The following is a 19573-nucleotide window of genomic DNA, read 5'->3' on the forward strand; positions in this document are numbered from 1 at the left end:
GGTGTCTACAATATTATGTGAATTTTTTTTTCCTGTGACTAATTTTTACTATTTTTATAACTATTTATAAAATTAAAATATGCTGTGCGATTAATTTTTTTAAAACTAATTTTTGTAACTAGTTTTAAGTTTGAAACGTAAACTGTTTGGTTGAATTTTTAAATTTTGTCTTTTATTTTTTTAGAAAAAAATTAAAAGTAGCTTGATAAAAAAATATCGTTTTCATTTTTATATGATTCTATTTTTGTTTTTAACGAAACTAATATTTGTATGTTTGAATAATATTTTTATATTAATTGTATAATTTGAGTTAATATTTTTATTAGTCTCTACGTTTTTCTTAGCAGATAAAATAATATTTTTTATTTAAAAAAAATAATATAAAATATTAGAAATATTTTTGTAATATCTTTTTCATTTATAAATAACTCAGATGTATATATATATATATTTTAAAATACTTTGTAGGGTGCAAGTCCATTATGTGTGGGGGTACATGTTCATTACGTGTAGGTGCAAGTTTAGTATGTGTGGTGTCCAAGTTAAACCTGTGTAGTGGTGCAAGTCTAGTCTATGTTAGCTTGCAAATCGAATCTATGTGAGGGTGCAAGTTTAGTCTATGTGGTGTGCAAGTCAAATCTTTGTAGTTGTGCAAGTCTAGTTTGTGTTGGCATGCAAGTCAAATCTATATGGGAGTGTTAGTCTGTGTAGAGTGCAATTAAATCTATGAATGGTGCAAGTTGAATTTGTGTAAGGGTGCAAATCTAATCTGTATAGGGCACATGTTTAAGCCTCGTTTGGGAACATGCTTTTTTAGTAATTTTTTGACTTTTTGTCTAAAATATGATATAAAAAAAACTAGTATGTTTGGGATAAGTTTTTAATTTTTTTACGAAAAGATGTGCAATAAGTAGAGAGAAAAAGGGAATTTTTGACTTTTTTGTATAAGTTGTTGGCTTTTTGATTTTTTTAGTGACTTTTTGACTTTTTGACTAAAATCACCATTTGCCAAACGAGACCTTAGTCTATGTAGGGATGCATATTCAGTATGCGTAGGGTGTGCAAGTCAAATTTGTGTAGTAGTGCAAGTCTAGTCTGTGTTGGCGTGTTTGTTGAATCTGTGTGGAGGTGAAAGTTTAGTTAGTGTGAAGTGCAAGTTTAATTTGTGAGGGGTGCAAGTTGAATCTGTGTAGGGATGCAAGTCTAATCTATGTAGGGCACGAGTTTAATCTATGTAGGGTGTGGGGTGTAAGTCTAACATGTGTAGGAATACAAGACTAGTCTATGCGAAGTGTAAGTTTAGTTTGTGTGGGTGCAAGTCTTACTTTGTATGTAGGATCAAACATGACCACTATTTTTTTTATTATATTATTATTTTGGTTTGAGTTATTATTTGCGTGGTTTGAATTAATACATTTTTATTTATATTTATATTATTCTAAACGTTTTCTCCTACCAATATATATATATATATATTAATTAGAAAAGTAATTTATTATTTATATTAACTTAAGTCATACAAATTATTTTATATAAATTTTTATATATTTTAGATTATTAATTTAAATTTTTATTAAATATGTGAAATATTAGTTGCATTTTAAAATTTTAAATATATTTTTAAAACAATATCAATTTTATAAAAATAGAATTTGTATATTAAATATTAAATATATTTTAATAAAATAAAATAAATTTAAAAATATAAAGATAATTTTTTATTATTATTAAAAGAATGAGGTGAGTGTATGTGTGCTGGGATAGAACTAGGAGAAGATTATGAGGGTATCATGACCCCTTTGTCTCTGTGAAAATTTTATTTTCCATAGTACTTCTAAATATATATATATATATGTGTATGTATTATTTTATAAATAAAATAGCATCTTAGTATAAAAGATATATACTTCATTCTTTTCTCATCTTTTGTTCTCTGTTATTTTTCCAGAAAAAAATTTATTCATTCTATTAGAGATTGTTTATATGATGTTTAAATTTTTTTATGTGTATATATATAATTTATATATCATATTGTACATATATGTGTATTTGTCTATACGGTAAAAAAATATTATTTATCTATTAGCTCCTATAGTAATAAAATCCTAATTTCATCTCTGTATGAGAGAGAGAGAGAGAGAGAGAGAGAGAGTATGTGCAAGGCATATTAGTGAGTGTAAGAGTTAAGGGTAAAATCCGTTTAGTTTAATTTTATAATTATAATTTAAGTGTGAAATTGTGATTTTAAGTGTGGAGTTGTGAGTTCAATTTTAAAAAAAATAAAAATTTATTTGGTTATGAGTTTTGAAAATATTTTTGAGTTTTTGAATTTTGAAAAGAATTTTGAGTTTTGAAAAGAGTTTTAAGTTGTATTTTGAGTTTTAAGTTTTTGAATTTTGAGTTGTATTTTGAAATTTTTCGAATTTATTTCTTTTAAATATTTAAAAACGTTTAAGAAAAATTTATTTTTCATTTTAAATATTTTATTAAATTTTTATAAATTTTTTAAATTCAAAACACAACTCCACACTCAAATTATAAGCAAACACATAACTCCAAACTCAATTCAATAACTATTTTTAAAATTCATAACCAAACACATAACTCAAACTCAAAACTCAATTCAAAAACTTTTTAATCAAAATATTTTTTTATTTTTTTATTTTATTGAAAAATATTTTTTGTTATTTTTTTAAGTATTGGCCAAATAATTTGTTATGGTTTAGATATATATGGCATCCAATTTTTTTTGAAATTAAAAAAAATTAAATATTTTAAAAAATAAAATCATGATTTTAAAACATAAAATAAAAAAATATTTTTTAAAATTTTTCTTTAAATAAAATTTTAAAAAGAGTTTGGTTATAAGTTTTGAAAAAAAATTTAAATTAAATTTTGAATTGCGTATTTAATTACATATTTGGAAAAGAATTTTGAATTTTTTTTATTAGAATTACAATTTCAAAAGAGTTTGGTTATTAGAATTTTTATTGGAATTTTGAGGTGTGCTGGTTGGGCTTTTTCCCAAAATAAGCCTATTTTGCATTTTATTTCCCAAACTAGGCCAACTTCTGAGGAAATTCCCAAAATAAGCTGAAGCACCATTCCCATTCGCGCTTTTACTGTGAGGAGGTTGAAATTGGATGAACAGTGTAATCGCTATTCCAATTAGCGAGTTTGATTAAGAAAACGCTGTTGCAAATAGCGCTTCTAAACAAAACACTATTCTGAATATAGCTTCATTTCGAAATGCAGGTTTGTGAAGAAAACGTTATTACAAATAGCGCCTTCACTATTCTGAATATAGCTTCATTTCGGAATGCAGGTTTGTGAAGAAAATGCTATTACAAATAGCACCTTCACTGTATATGTGACGAAAACGCTATTACAAATAGCGCCTTTACTGTTGACAAAAACGCTATTCGGAATAGCGCCTTTAGTTCTGAAGAAAACGCCATTTCCAATAGAGTTTACACTGTACACCCAACTCTCATTTCTTTCCTCATTAGCAGATTATTTTTTTATTTTTTATTTTTTTTGTCTGTTGTCATTGTTTTGGTGATAATATGATTCATAAAATTGAAATTGGCTTTACTAAAGCTATTGTCATGTTAAAATATGTTTTTTTTTTCTTTTGTTTTTGAATGCAGGTTTACAATGAATTTTACATAATATGAGAAAAATCTGTTTTCATATATTAATTTTACATACTATTTTTCATATATATAATTTTAAAATCATATTCATTTAGATATTATTAAGCCAATCATATTCATTTAGATATTATTAAGCCAATCATGTTCATTTATTTGGCTTTACTGAAGCCATTCTCATGTTAAATTTTTTATTTTTTCTTTTGTCTTTGTTTTGATTTAGAAAATGTAATTAATAATTTTTTTCGTCTTACTGAAGTTGTTTTCATGTAAATTTTTTTTTTTGTTTATTGTTTTGTATTTGTTTTGGGTTAAAAGGTGATAATGTAATTAATAATTTTTTTTTGGCTTTACTAAAGTCGTTTTCATGTAAAAAAAAATTTTCTTTTGTCTTTGTTTTGGGTTAGAAGGTGTTATTTAGAAAATTATTTTGGCTTTACGAAAGCCATTTTCATTTAAACATATACATATATTTATTCTTTTGTCTTTGTTTTGGGTTAGAAGGTGAGAATGTAATTTAGAAAACCAGTTTAGTAAACTAGTTTAGTAAAGTCGTTTTGTACCCGTTTTCATTTAGAAAATTTATTTTTTTGTTTCGTCTTTGTTATGGGTTAGAATGTGATATGCATGCTCTACAGTCCGAAGCACACCCACACACTGTGCAGCTCGACGAGCAACGACGAAGAGTGAGACGCGAAGACCACCGCGGAGTAGGCCAAGAAGACGAAGGCCACAGCGAGAGCTCCTAAAATAAATTTTGCCAACAATTTTGTAATAATACTTAATACATAATATACGAAGTCACTAATTTACTAAATACTCATACAAGCATGAAAACAACATAACTGAAGTTGCAAATGTAATAGTTTCCAGTTACATAGGTAGTACAGACATAATTCTCCCACAAAAAGACATTCTGGACACGATGAACTGAACACACATTACATATATCCTGGACACCCTAAACTGAACACACAATACATAAACATAACAGTTAGACAGACAAACACCTAATTCATGACCTAATATTGCATATTAATAGCCGTAACATTTGACAGACAAAATACATAAACATAAACTTAAACATAAACATAACATAACATAACAGTTATACTTACTCTAACACAGACATTACGTATTAATGCAAGTTGTTATATTGCCGAAGTGTAGACATTAACACCTAATTCGCGCTTAAATCGGCAGGTGGCTCAGAGTCTGAACAATCCGAAAACTCAGCATCAAAGACAAGCTGAGAATCCTCCATGATACCCTTGATAGCCGCATCATTTGGTTCTGTTTTGTTCTTCTGGGCATCCTTCTTAACTATGTATAGCTGCATATCGCGGGCTAACCTACGGTTCATTTGAGAAATCTCACGTTGTAGTCTTTCACATAGTCGATCAACATTATCAGGATCTTTCTTTTGGATCTCAACAGAACGTGCTTTTGGCACCTTCAGTCGATTTTCCCGACATAATCTTTCCATTTGCACTCGCTCTATAAATAGTGTAGGCCACTTCAGAAGTCTAGCGTTTGCTAAACCATATCCTGTTTGATTATCTGATGGATCCTCCACCAAACCACATGGATCTCGATAGTATTTGGGCATGACAAAATGTCGCTTCCCAAACCTATCATGATAAGCACAAGAGGGATCTAACAAAGGAAATGGTGTTTCATCTTCAGCATTGCCACTTCCCCTTCCCCCTCCTCGTCGTGAACTGTCACCCCTTTGCAAGTTCCTACCACCTCTGCGATTCCCACTCCCTCCCACGAACCATGTAGCCATGCTAATTTTTTAAAACAAATAAATGACAATTTTGTAGAGCGAAATGAGTTGTAAAGTTGTGTCTTCACCTTTAGCCGTTTATATAGTTGGTTATGAATGGCTTTACAAAGATGCCTCTGCATCACAATCCCACATATATGAACAAGGTATGAGTGTCACTAGACTGAAAAAACAGAGAAAAGAAAATACTGTGTACGAAGTCACGTGACTTGACAATCCATCTGCATATACGGACACAATAAAGGCATACTGACTGTAAGGTAAATCAGTGAATTCACTGTTGCCATGTGACTTACTAAATTGAGAATCCCACATATATCAATAAGAGATGAGTTGTCACTGTAATAAAAAAATACATGACTTGACAATCCATCTGCATATACGGACAAAAAAAGGGCATGCTCACTATAAGGTAAAACAGTGAATTCACTGTTGCCATGTGACTTTCTGAATTGAGAATCCCAAATATATCAAGTAGAGATGAGTTGTCACTGTAATAAAAAAAATCGAGCAAAAAATCGAGAAAACGAAAGCCTGTGCACCAAGTCACATGACTTGACAATCCATCTGTATATACAGACAAAATAAGGACACGGTCACTGTAAGGTAAATCAGTGAATTCACTGTTGCCATGTGACTTTCTGAATTGAGAGTCCCACATATATCAAGTAAAGATGAGTTGTCACTGTAATAAAAAAATACATGGCTTGACAATCCATCTGCATATACGGACAAAATAAGGGCATGCTCACTATAAGGTAAAGCAGTGAATTCATTGTTGCCATGTGACTTTCTGAATTGAGAATCGTAAATATATCAAGTAGAGATGAGTTGTGACTGTAATAAAAAAATCGAGCAAAAAATCGAGAAAACGAAAGCCTGTGCACCAAGTCACATGACTTGATAATCCATCTGCATATACAGACAAAATAAGGGCATGCTCACTGTAAGGTAAATCAGTGAATTCACTGTTGTCATGTGACTCTCTGAATTGAGAATCCCACATATATCAAGTAGAGATGAGTTGTCACTGTAATAAAAAAATCGATCAAAATATCGAGAAAACCAAAGCCTGTGCACCAGGTCACATGACTTCACAAACTTAGTCCCCCAACTGGACCAACCACTTGGGTTTGAGCTTGTTTGTCCAGCTCCCGAAGTTTAGTTTTCTGTCAACCCCCCATTCCTTACCAGAGTCGTCATTTTTACTGGACTTCCAAGAATTGGAATGCGACTCTTTCTTCTTTCCTGATGGAGATTGAAATTCGTTACGTTGAGGATCCCTATTTGACGAGGCCCAGTTACGGGAAGCTTTTCACTGACCTACCTGTTATGTTTTATGTGTTATTGAAGGCGGTAGTTCATTTCACCGAGTTTAGTTTTTTGTCAACCCCGTCATTCATTACCGGAGTCATCATTTGTACTGGACTTTTAGGAATTGGAAGGTGACTCTTTCTTCTTTCCTAATGGAGATTGAAATTCTTTGTTAATTAATCCCTATTTCACCAGCCCCAGTTAAGGGAAGCTTTTGACCGAGCTACCTGTTATGTTTTATGTGTTTTAAGTATTCACATAATTGAACATACATTAATCCATTTATTAATCCAGAACATTCATTAACTCATTGCAATTCAATAAAGAAAGTCATGAAGTTCAGGTTCATAAAACAAATACTTGAAATACATCCGTACGTTAGATTAACAACAACATTGTCTTACACTCTAGTAACGAACATATGACATAACATACATACAAACATATATGGAAGATAACGGTGTTTGATTTCTTATTCCTCATCTGACATGTAGTAGTCAGAGAAATATTTTTCATTATTTAAGACATTATTTCGCTCAGTCATTGTCAAATCTCGATTGCTTGCTTCTGCCATTTCGGTGGCTAGCTGAAGCATGAAATGTCGACATCTCTGCATCAACATTCTGTTGTTCTCCTTCTTAATTCTGGTAACTGCTATTTCATAGTCACTCACATTTCGTCTAGCCATGGTCAATGAACGACGATGAGGTATCGGTGCCCCAAAGTTACGTAGATCATTATACAATCCTTCTTGCTCCGTTACCCTGAACGCCCATTCTGCTCGGATACCAGCATAATAATCCTTCGGACTTGAGTACTTTTCGCTCTTGTAGTCATACGTAAATGGAGGTAGCAGCCACACTTTCGGATTTCTTTGCCGGCGTGAACTTCCTGCACCTCTTGAAGACATTGTTCAAAAAATAAAAAAGTTAATAATAATAGTAATTGTAGATATGTTACTATTGTTATGACTTCAACAAACATCATACTGGGGTATTTATAGACATCATAGTGGGGGTTAACTAGAGGTGATCTGGTGACGATAATGCGTCCTGGGGCACTATGGAATATGTGATACACGTGATATTATTTTATGTTATTCATTTCATGCAATTTTGAGTACCCGTGACTTTGTGTACCTGTGATGTAGTCACGGACGTGGTTGTCAGATAAAACAAAATGCAGTGAGTTGTCAAATAAACAAAATGCAGTGACTTGTCACATCGCCACATGAAACTATTATCTCATGCTATATTTTATCTCATTTTCACGATTGGAACTTTGCAGCCTATATTTTATCTTATTTTCACTTAATGAATTTCACAGTCATCCCATTTTCATTGTTATTACACAATCGTTCATGATATTTTTTTACCAATATAATAGCATTTTCTACTTTTTTTCACAGTCGTATTAATGTGACTTACATGAATTCTTAAATGCATTACTGCATCACTGTATAAAGTCACATGCTCTGATATAATGTGAGGAAAAACGTCACAACGTATACAAGCATGGCAAAGTCAGAAAGTCACATGTATCACTGCATCACTGCATAAAGTGACATGCATCACTGCATCACTGCATCACTACACAAAGTCACATGCATCACCGTGTCACTGCACAAATTAATAAAAAAATAACAAATTAATAAATACATAAAAGTAAAAAATATTGTAGAAAAAGTGGTTTGCACAATGGGTAGAAAAATATATTGTACCTATGATGTAGTCACGGACGTGGTTGTCAGATAAAACTGCTCGGATTGTAGGCTAGAGAATCACAATGCAATCCCTTCATATTCGAGCAGTGAGTTGTCAAATAAAACTAAATGCAGTGAGTTGTCACATCGCCACATGAAACTATTTTGTCATGCTTACTTTTGTAATACAGTAAGTAGTCACTTGGAATTGACGTTTTCAGTACATATAGGTGTTTTAAAAAAATTATAAATTAAATCAAAAATAAAAACAACGGCCTTAAAGTAATATTGTTCATAAACAACTATGAAACAGAGTGCAAGTAAATACACAACCGTCCAACTCAGTTAGACCTATAAAACTATCGTTATTTTTTGCACCAAACTAATAAAATGGTCACCTCATATGTAAATACGATTGGAACTTTGCAGCCTATATTTTATCTTATTTACAGTTAATGAACTTCACAGTCATCCCATTTTCATTGTTGTTATACAACCATCCATCATGTTTTTTTTACCAACATAATAGCATTTTCTGCTTCTTTTCACAGTCGTTTTAATGTGACTTAGATGACTTCTGAAATGTGACGAAAAAACAACGCACGTAAGTTGCGCTGCAGAAAGTCACATGCATCACGTAATCTGAGAAAGCATCGCAAAGTCAGAAAGTCACATGCATTACTGCATCACTACATAAAGTGACATGCATCACTGCATCACTGCACAAAGTCACATGCATCACCGTGTCACTGCACAAAGTCAGATGCATCACTGCACAAAGCCACATACCTACCTACTGTGCCCATTGGAATTATGCAATTCATACAAATTTTGAGGGGGTGTTAGAACAAAATAACAATAAATTAATAACCATTACAATACACCTAAAAAGTAAAAAAAATTGTTAAAAAATAAAAAATTAATAAATACATAAAAGTAAAAAATATTGTAGAAAAAGTGGTTTGCACAATGGGTAGAAAAATATAGTGTAGAAAAAGATTGTAATGTGAGGAAAAAATACACTTATTTTGATCATCCCAAACAATCTCTTAATTTTCAACTTCCATTTGAAGGTAAAGTTACATTTTTACAGTAGCCAGGCTGACACCATCTGCGGCACAATAGCCAATGTTACAGGCCCACCTCAAAGTTCATAACTTGACAAAAGTGGAGTCTTGCCAGCCGAATGCATTGTATAAGGTCAGTGGCATGCATGCAATTCATAAAAGTCGAAGTGACAACTCCTATCAAGTTGATGCATAGTTGTTCAGGTCATCAAAGTTAACGTGACAACTCTGATACATAGTTGTCATAGTTGTTTACAATAATTTCATACATACAGCTACCATGTGTATATATGATATAAATATCGCATCATACCACAACAAAAGTTTTACAGCTATTTCCAGCGATATTATCATGACATATACGGTGGTTGATCTATACTCAGCAATGGGTCGCTATTGGGTTGCAGATGGAGATGAATTTCAATACCCATTAAATCCAAATTTGCGTTACTCACGTGGCACCGTCAATACCATGAGAGCTGAGTGGGAATTTCGCATAACTCGAGCAAACATTCTCGTTGAGTTATGTCGTGAAGTTAATATTAAATTTCCTCGCCGGTTAGCCATGCGTATACCAACTGACACTCCACAGTTGTTGTAAAGGGCATTGCATCGTATCCGCGACGAAGTTAATCGCATGACCCAACGTTTGCAAAGGTCCTCACTAATGAAGACCGCAAATGAGCATGCTGAAGATGGGTTAATGGATGATGCACACCAATACTACGCGTGGAGCATGGATGTTATGTATGAATCTGATATTGAGATGTCAGATGATGATGATAATGAATGAAATTGTTTGGATGAATGACCAAACCATTTATGTTGTAATGAATTTGTAATGCTTATCCACGACTTATCAATGAAGGGAGATTTTTCAATTGTTTTTAGTCTTGAACAATTGTAATTTATGATTTTCTAAAAATAAACAAAAATCAGTTTTTAATTTTTTTGTAAACATAAACCAAAAACGTAAACGTTACCAAACGCTACCTTATTTATTTTTATTTTAGGGTTTAGGATTTATAATTTAATTCTTCAAATTTATTTAAACATCAATTTCATAAATGGTTGTCTCAATTTGTAAAATTGAGGAAAAATCGTAAATTACTATAAATAATGCACAGACTACGGATAATGATAGAGAGGTAGAGATGTGAAAGAGATTTGTGTGATTCATCAATATAAGTAAGAAAAAAAAATTGTGAAATTATAATTGTGAGTAAATAAGGAAGACACATTTACATCAGCTGTACAAGTTTGATTTACAAAAACTATAACAATTACCAAAAAAAAAAGAAAAACTATACAGTCCATATCACAACCGCTAATGCCCTAACCTGCCCCCAGTCCCACAACCCCGACCGTGGACCTCCCTCCTCGGTCTCCTGCTGTAGACTCTCTGAATATCTGGCACTCCCTCCCCTGCATGTGGCCCTCCAGTGACTGCCTGTGGCGCCTGTGCGTGTGACCCCCCCTCTCCTGCATCTGCTGCCCCTGATCTTGTCTGTGTCTGCAGATCAGACACTGCTGTGAGCTGTGAAACTCCCTCATCTGGTGCAACTGTGTCACGATCTGCAGCTCGACCTCGACCTCTGCCTCTGCCCGCACCCCGACCTCGGCCGCGACGTCCCCCACGACCATAACCTCGGCCTCTCCCTCACGCTCTGGGGGAGGGCTCAATATCGGCCTCATCATCAACGTGGGAGATGTCAGTGAGAACTGCATCATGTGTACTCATGGGCGCAGTCGAAATAGTCCCTAGAAAAGCAGGTGGTAACTGGATGGGTGGGGTAATAACATCATGCATGAACCGGGGCGCGGTTGAAGTACTCTTCAAAAAAGCAGGTCGTAACTGGGTGGGTGGGGTAACAACATCATGCATGAACCGGGGCGGTGTCCAATCAGGGTCAGGGTCAGGGACAGCATGTTGGGTAAGATGTACGTGTGGGGAATCTGGAGAAATGTATGGGGTATAATGCGGTGGGGTCACTGAAGTCCAATGACCTGCTGTGGCTGGCGCTGAAGTGGGAGGCACTGACGTGGACGGGACTGATGTATCTGGAGAAGCTGCTGCACTGTGTACACTGTACTCCCCAAAATGCAGACGATCTACCCGATGGGCATGCTGGATCCCCTCGTACAATAACTCTCGGATCTCCGCAAAGGCCTGCAGACCAAGCTGTCCATCACGTCTGAAAAGGGCGTCCTCAGCCAAGTGATATGACCTCCCAACTCGACCCACCTGAACAAAAAATCAGATATATTAGGCTATAGTTGACTGAAAACAATCAATTATGATATTAACAATTATCTGACACATACTATGATACTCACCAATGCCTCGAGAGAAGGCCCAACTCCCTGATATCCGGCCTCAGACAGGTGGCTCGGATTACCGACAAGTAGGTGTGTATGTCGCCGATACCACAACATGTAAGGGTCGGGAGAGGGGAGGACCCCATCGCTCCACTCAGCCTGTACAATAGTGTCGCGACGGGCATCCCACAACTGTATGTATCCCATATGATGTACACTCCAGTCAGTGCTGGCTCGGCCACGTCTGTCAGTCGCATGCAACCGCCACTGGTGTCACACCGATCTGGTACGGACTGGACCCGACCAAACTGTCGGAGGACACAATCAGGGAGATGCCACTCAACCACGTCAAAACAAATTAGTGGCACTCTCGCCATCCATATCTCCTCACCCAGTCGGCAATAGTCTGGGAGCGTATCGAGGACCTCAGCATAAGGCTGCCAGATAAACTACAATAACGACAAGTCTATTAAAAATCGCTCATGAACATATACACTCCATATGACAATTAAAATTTAGGTATTTAAATTTGATACCTCGCCGTCTATCATCCGGTCAAGCTGGTCTCTATACACGACGACTACGTGGGTCGACACAACCTCGTGGCCCATGTCAACCCTCCACCGGCTACCTCGAGGTCCGGCTGGCAACTGCATGTCTCCCTCGCCGATGGGAACCTCACCAGGAGCAACCAGTTGCCGCCTAGACGGCGCAATGCGAATCAATCTCTCCCACGCCCAAATCTGCAATAGTTCGAACGCAATTACAATACTAATATATGCCATACAATATGAATTGACATGTAATAAAATTCTTACTAACCTGTAGCAAGACAAGGGGTCCTCCAATCTGATTCGCACCCACCTGAGCTGCTCGACATAGCATCCTATACAAGCATGCCAAAGCCGCGGCGCCCCAGCTGTACTGGCCGATCACGTCAATGTCTCTCAATAGTGGCAAGTACATCAGCTTGAGCAGGTTCTGTGACTTATCAGGGAGAAGTACCCCCCCAATAAGCCACAGAATATATGCTCGGGCATGCTGATGTACTAACTCATCTGGAGCATAATCTGGAAGATGGCCCTGAAACTGCTCGGACAGCCACCTCACCCTCACTCTACCTGCCTATAAGTCTGCAGGTGTAGGTGCTACTCCCAATAACTCAGCACATAGGGCTATCCACTGCTCCCTCGTCAATGATGGGTCAGGTCCAGTAACTGCTCGGCCATCAATCCGTAGACCGTATAGGATAGATACGTCCTGCAATGTGACGATGGCCTCACCGGTCGGGAAATGAAATGTATGAGTCTCTGTGCGCCACCTCTCGATGAGAGCAGTAATGAGTGGGTGGTCCAGTCTGATATGGCCTATACGATAAACACCATAGAATCCCGCGCGTAGTAGACACTGCAAGACTCTATGGTCCAATGGATGGTCCCACAGGCCGGAATCTCCCCGCCGGCATGCTACCATGGCGCGTGCCTGGTCCTACATAACAGAATAAGTAGTTTAAATTATAGCATTATCACGTAATATAAAACAAAATGCAGGATATTTTTATTGTAAGCGTAAAGTCCAACAAACGTTATTGCATACCGGGTCCTCCCATATACTGTCAGCCCGATGTGGATGACTAAAAAGTGGGACCTCATCAGGTAGATGTTCCATAAAGCCTATACAGTTGAAAAACAAATACATTTTTAAAAACTGTATTCGTGAGCATGTAATTTAACTATAACAATTAAACAATTAATTATTCAGTACATGACGACTTGAAAAAGTATCAAATTTGTGTGGTCGATTATTTTAAAAGTATCAATTTGTGTGTCATTAACATGGAAGCAATTCACTAAAATCTAAAGTTTGCATATTATGTGCCATTAAATATGATAACCAATTCAACAGAACCTATCGTTATGTACGCTATAACTAATATAGAAATCTTTTACAAAATCATTTTACGGTCTCAGTTACATAAGCTTAATAACGACCAGTAACATGTCGATAGTTTTCGTACATAAATAATTGCGAACAACAAGAATGAGAATTTTTTTTCCAAACCTTCATTATTGATTTTGGCATATTTGACAAAACTTAATTATATTTATGGCATATTTGACAAAACTTCATTACATTTATGGCATATTTGACAAAACTTCATTACATTTATGGCATATTTGACAAAACTTCATTACATTTATAGCATATTTGACAAAACTTCATTATTGATTTTGTAAGGTTTTTTTTTCCAATAAAGTATACAATTTGTAAATTACGGACATCTAGTTCAGAAATTGTAAATGTACAAAATGCTCGCATCAGTCAAACTATTAAAATCTTCAAATGGTAGAAGAACTATGTGATTTTAACTAAATTTTTGTAATAGACATTTTCAATCAAGTAGAGAATAAAAAACATAGGCCTATGTGGTATAGTTAAATGTTTTTGCATTGTCATTTAGTTTAATTTATTTGTTTAGTATGTTAGTTGTAAATTTTGGAGGGCCTATCAAACAATTACAATATATAAAGAATTACAAAATAGAAATGATCTATTACAAATAAAAAATTATCTATTTAAATGTACGACCCCTGTTTACAAATAATGAATTACAAAAGAAAAGAAAATTATCTATTACAAATAAAGAATTAAGAAATGATCTATTACAATATGTAAGTCATACATAGTCTTCATCGACCAACTCGTGCCGGACATGTTCGCCTGTCATGACCTGTCTGATGGCACTGACTGCAACGAGCGGTGAAACGCCTATCTGATATGTCCATTTCATTCGGAATACGAGACATAGATGCACGACCCCGTTTAACTTCTCGCAGACGCAGTACATTAGGCATTAAGGTCCACTGCGGATCAGCCTAATAATCTTGATGCGGTATTGGATTGAATTTAGTTTCCCAAACCCTCATGTATGCAGGAAGCCTATATACTAGATCAACGTACTCGAATAGATTGTCACCGCATTCAGACATTACAGCGAGCATATGAGAACATGGATAGTGTCGTATCTCATATTTCCCACAACTGCACGTTGGTTGATTCATCCGCACAATTTGTGTATTGCGACCTTGTCCATGGCGAAAAGATGTTTGCACCTCAAACACGCGGCGTGGCCTATCAGAAAATTGTAATAGAAATTAATCAAGTTCATGTTTTAGGTGTACTTAACTTGACAACATAATAACAACAATTTAGTTTATATTACAAACTAACCTGTCATATGATATCAACCTAAAAGTATTTGCCCTTGCGATGCCATCCTCAATAGTTTTTTGCATATCTCTAGGGTATTGAAACTCATTTCGTACATCTATTTCAGCTTGGGCTCCCATCTCGTCAAAATATTTTACGAGCCGCTGAAATGTAAATTCAACCATAGCTGAGATAGGTAAGTTCCTTGCACCTTTCAAGACGCTATTGAAGCACTCTGCATCATTGCTGGTCAATACCCCCCACCGATGTCCACCGTCATACGAAAGGGCCCACTCCTCAGGATTCATCTTGTAAACCCAATTGATGGCTTCTTGGTCAATAGCCTGTATTTGTTGTAAATAACCATTACACTTCCGTCGTTGATGAGCACTCCCTGCTTTCCATAGAAGTTGTTTGAGCTCCTTATTTTTGAACTTAGTGTTGAAGTTACTACAAACATGTCGAAGGCAGTGCTGATGATATCCAACAAATTGGAGTGAGGGATTCAGCCAATGCCACCTCACAGCAGCTAAAATACTCTCAGCTCGATCAGATATCAAAGTCACTCCCTGTCGATCCATGACAATATGTTCCTTGATATTTGCAATGAAGAACGACCAAGACTCCAAACTCTCCCTGTCGACAACAGCGAATGCAAGCGGTAATATTTTGCCATTGGCAGTGACAATCGTTGCTACAAGCAACACACCAGTGTATTTCCCGTATAAGAATGTACCATCTATGGTTATAACAGGCCTACAATGTCTGAATCCATCGATGACGGGTTTGAAAGACCAGAAAACAAAGTGGAAGACCGGCATAATGGTTGTACTTCCAGTATATTTGTGCTTCCATTGCACGATGGTGCCAGGATTAGATGTTTGTAACATACATGAATTTAGGCAACATCCTATATGATTCATCCCAATCCCCGAATACCATTCTAATTGCCTTTGCCCTTGCATGCCACGCCTTCTTGTATGATATACTATAGTTCATGGTCTTTTTTATATCTTCGATGACATTCTTAATGGGCATATCAGGTTCATTCTGCATACGACAAACAAATTATTTTGGTGTGAACACTTTAAACAAACAAATATGTATATAAATGTAAACATTTATTTTGTATACTCACCGCAACTTGTCCCAAAAGATGAGAAGCAATGTAACTGGAGCTAATATTTGTGTGGTCCCTGTTCATTCGTGGGTATAAACAATGGTGAGGACCCCTATACTGCTTTATTTCAAAAAGACCATGTTTCCTACTAAGAGATGCACGCAACCACCATCTACAATCGTGTTTGCAAGCACACACCCAAACGTCTCGCTTGGAGGTTACGACTTTATACTCTCGATTATTTGTTGCATGGTACAATTTCACAGCATGTATCAGCTGCTTCTTATCAACAAAAACCATCCCTTTGTCCAACTGTGGATTTTCAGCATTCCAGATTTGGTTACGGGGAACGACATCGCGGTTACTAATGTCAAAATCACAACCTATGTGAATGTTTTCATAGAAAGGGATTTCAGGTCTAGGTGGAATGGGGGCATTCTGAATATCAACGGGAGCGTCGGCATCATCTTCTTCATCATCATCATCATCTGATCCACCCAATAAATTTTCTTCATCACACATTTCATTCTCATCATTGTCTAGGGTGACATCAGGACCGTACATGTCACTGTCAGCAAACTGCACAGAATTAACCGTTTCAGCCATATTACCAGCAACTTCAACTGGAGTGGTATGATGACTGTAGGTGGGCACATCTTCAGTGTTATTATGAAATTCAGTCTCGTATCCACCACGTGAACTTGATTCTCCACCATGGCCATGAAATGTCTGTTGTGTGTAGCCAGCTGCATAACATTCATTCGATTCATACATACGAGACTGAAATGCTGTCGTGTCAATCCCATGTGTCAGCAATGTAGTGAACGGATGAGAATCCATCGGTGTTATATTCGGAAGATTTTGTACAACCTGTTTCTCAATGTACACTTCCAAACAATTTGGTGGTTGGAAACTTCCACCGATACTTAATACGGTGTTCAACGCCTCATCGTCATTGATCGGTAATATTTTGTATTTGCTGGTTGCTTGCCACTGGCGATAAGGATATCTGCATTTGAAGATCAATCGGACTGTTTCCCCGTAACTTGCCACCTTGGACATAAACATCTCCTCCAAATTGCTAAGTGTGGTGCCAAGTTGCACCCCATATATCCCTTTCGGCTCAGCATCATATGATGCACCTTCATCGGGATCCCGAATTATGTTTCCCCCCCAGTAGAAGATAATTGGAACAGTTGCCATATACTTGTTTCAATGAAACAGTAAACATTAAAATATGAGCAATATACATATATCGAAACAATGTCCATATAACCACAAGCATTATTATCAGCATAATAAAACAACCTTACCATTGCGGCAAGGGTCTCCCTATTACAATATGATCAATTTTTAAAAGGCATTCACTGAAAATAAATAAATAATAATAACTCTACAGAACCGTTAATTTACGCAACGATTTAATCGTACTTTGTATTCATCGGGATCTCGAATTAGTGCTTTGTATTCATAAAAGATGTGAGTCTATGTATAGGGCTTGTAAAATGTTTACCTTAAAAAAGGTTCATGTTTCTTTAATGGTAAATGAAAAACATTTAAAAACTTAAGAGATGAATATGATAGTGTAGATGAAACCAAAGAATATAGGTTTATCGTTGACTAAGGGAGTTTGAGGTGGAATTTGCACTGAAGAAGATGAAATCAGGTAATTTATTAGGATAAGATTGTTTCCCTATTGAGGGTTTGGAAATGTTTAGATAAGGAGGAGTTTGTCTTGATTGAAAAAATTCTTTAATAAGATTCTAATGAGTACAAAAATGTTTGATGAGTGGAGAAAAAGTATTTTAGTACTTTATTTATAAAAATAATGGAGAGTTGAGTTCATACCCTTATTTGCCTTCGTCATGGATGAGTTCATACTTGGGAGAATATCTCATGGTGTGGGTTATTCATTGATGATATTGTTCTACTTAATGAAACTAAGGAAGGAATCAACAAAAATGTAATAATGACTTATAATTATATAAATCAAAATAAAAATTATAAAAACATAATGTTCAGATTTTCCTTTTCAATGGTGGCGGACAGTCACAAAGCAGAAGTGGCGATAAACCACTTCGTTTAATACCCATTTCAAAAACTTTTTCTAATTTTCTTAAGTTTTGTGAGGAAATTTTAATTTCTACTATAATGCTATTATATGTATTACAAATTCAGCTCATTAAATTTTTTAAAATTTCTATGACAAGATTATAAAATTAAATATTAGTATTTTATGATGAAATTTCTTCAAATTATTCTAATATCAAAGTTAATATTTTTTATAAAAATTACTAATTTTATTGAATGTATATTAAAGATAATACATGATATAGCGGTTTGGTTTTATTTTTTTAATTATTTTTTGATTTTTTTGAAAAAATATAAATAAATTTGACAAAAATAAATTTTTGGTTTGATTTGCAAATGGTTGTGAAAGAATGTGGCACCTCCCAAAATTACACTTTTTTGGTTGGTTAGCTTGGAGGGGCAGAGTGCAAAATGATCTTACATACAATTTACAAGTGAGTATGTGCTTATATGCAGACACCTGCAATAAGCTATGTCCTAAAGTATGGATTTCGATAGTTAACAACTAAGTGGAAACCTTTAGCTAAACCCAAATGAAAATAAATTCTAAAAATTTGTAATCATATTCTGGTTGTCTGAACCCAAATATAGTGAAATAAACCAAACGAAACTATACCAAAATATTATTATTTGAATAAAATAGAGTCAAAATTAAATATTTTGAGAGAACATGATATTTTCATTTATTATTTTGAAGTCAATAAAAATATTTATTTTTTAATAAACTAGAGTCAAAACTAAATGTTTTGAGAGAACATGATATTTTCATTTATTATTTTGAAGTCAATAAAAAAATGTTTTATTTAATAAAATAGAGTCAAAATTAAATATTTGAGAGAACATAATATGAATTTGAATGAGGAAAAATTCCAATTCATGAGTAACATAATATGAATTATCGGTTTATGAGTAACATAACTAATAGTTTGTTTGATATTTTTTTAATGAGGAAAAATTATTAGGTACTCTTGGAAAGTCATGCGTTTATGTTTTTCAGTAATCATCCATTGTCTTTAAGTAAAAATTGATTTATTGACCTCTTAATTTATAAATAATATGACTAAAAACTTGTTTGATATTATTTTTTTAATGATTTCTTTGACTTTTTTATAAGTTAAAAAAGTTAATATGAAATTGGGTTGCTTTTTATTTTTTATTTTTAACGGGTGATAAACATAATTTTTTTTATCAATTTTAATTTTTTAAAAATCAATTTTCACAAAATAATGTTTTGTTGGGTGAATACAAAATAAGGTAATATTCCTTACAATGTACCATAATATCTATACAAGTGATTGGACTTACAGA

This window comes from Camellia sinensis, unplaced genomic scaffold (genome assembly GCF_055761805.1).
Source record: "Camellia sinensis isolate YWXY unplaced genomic scaffold, ASM5576180v1 Unanchor3, whole genome shotgun sequence".
NCBI classification, from domain to species: Eukaryota; Viridiplantae; Streptophyta; class Magnoliopsida; order Ericales; family Theaceae; genus Camellia; species Camellia sinensis.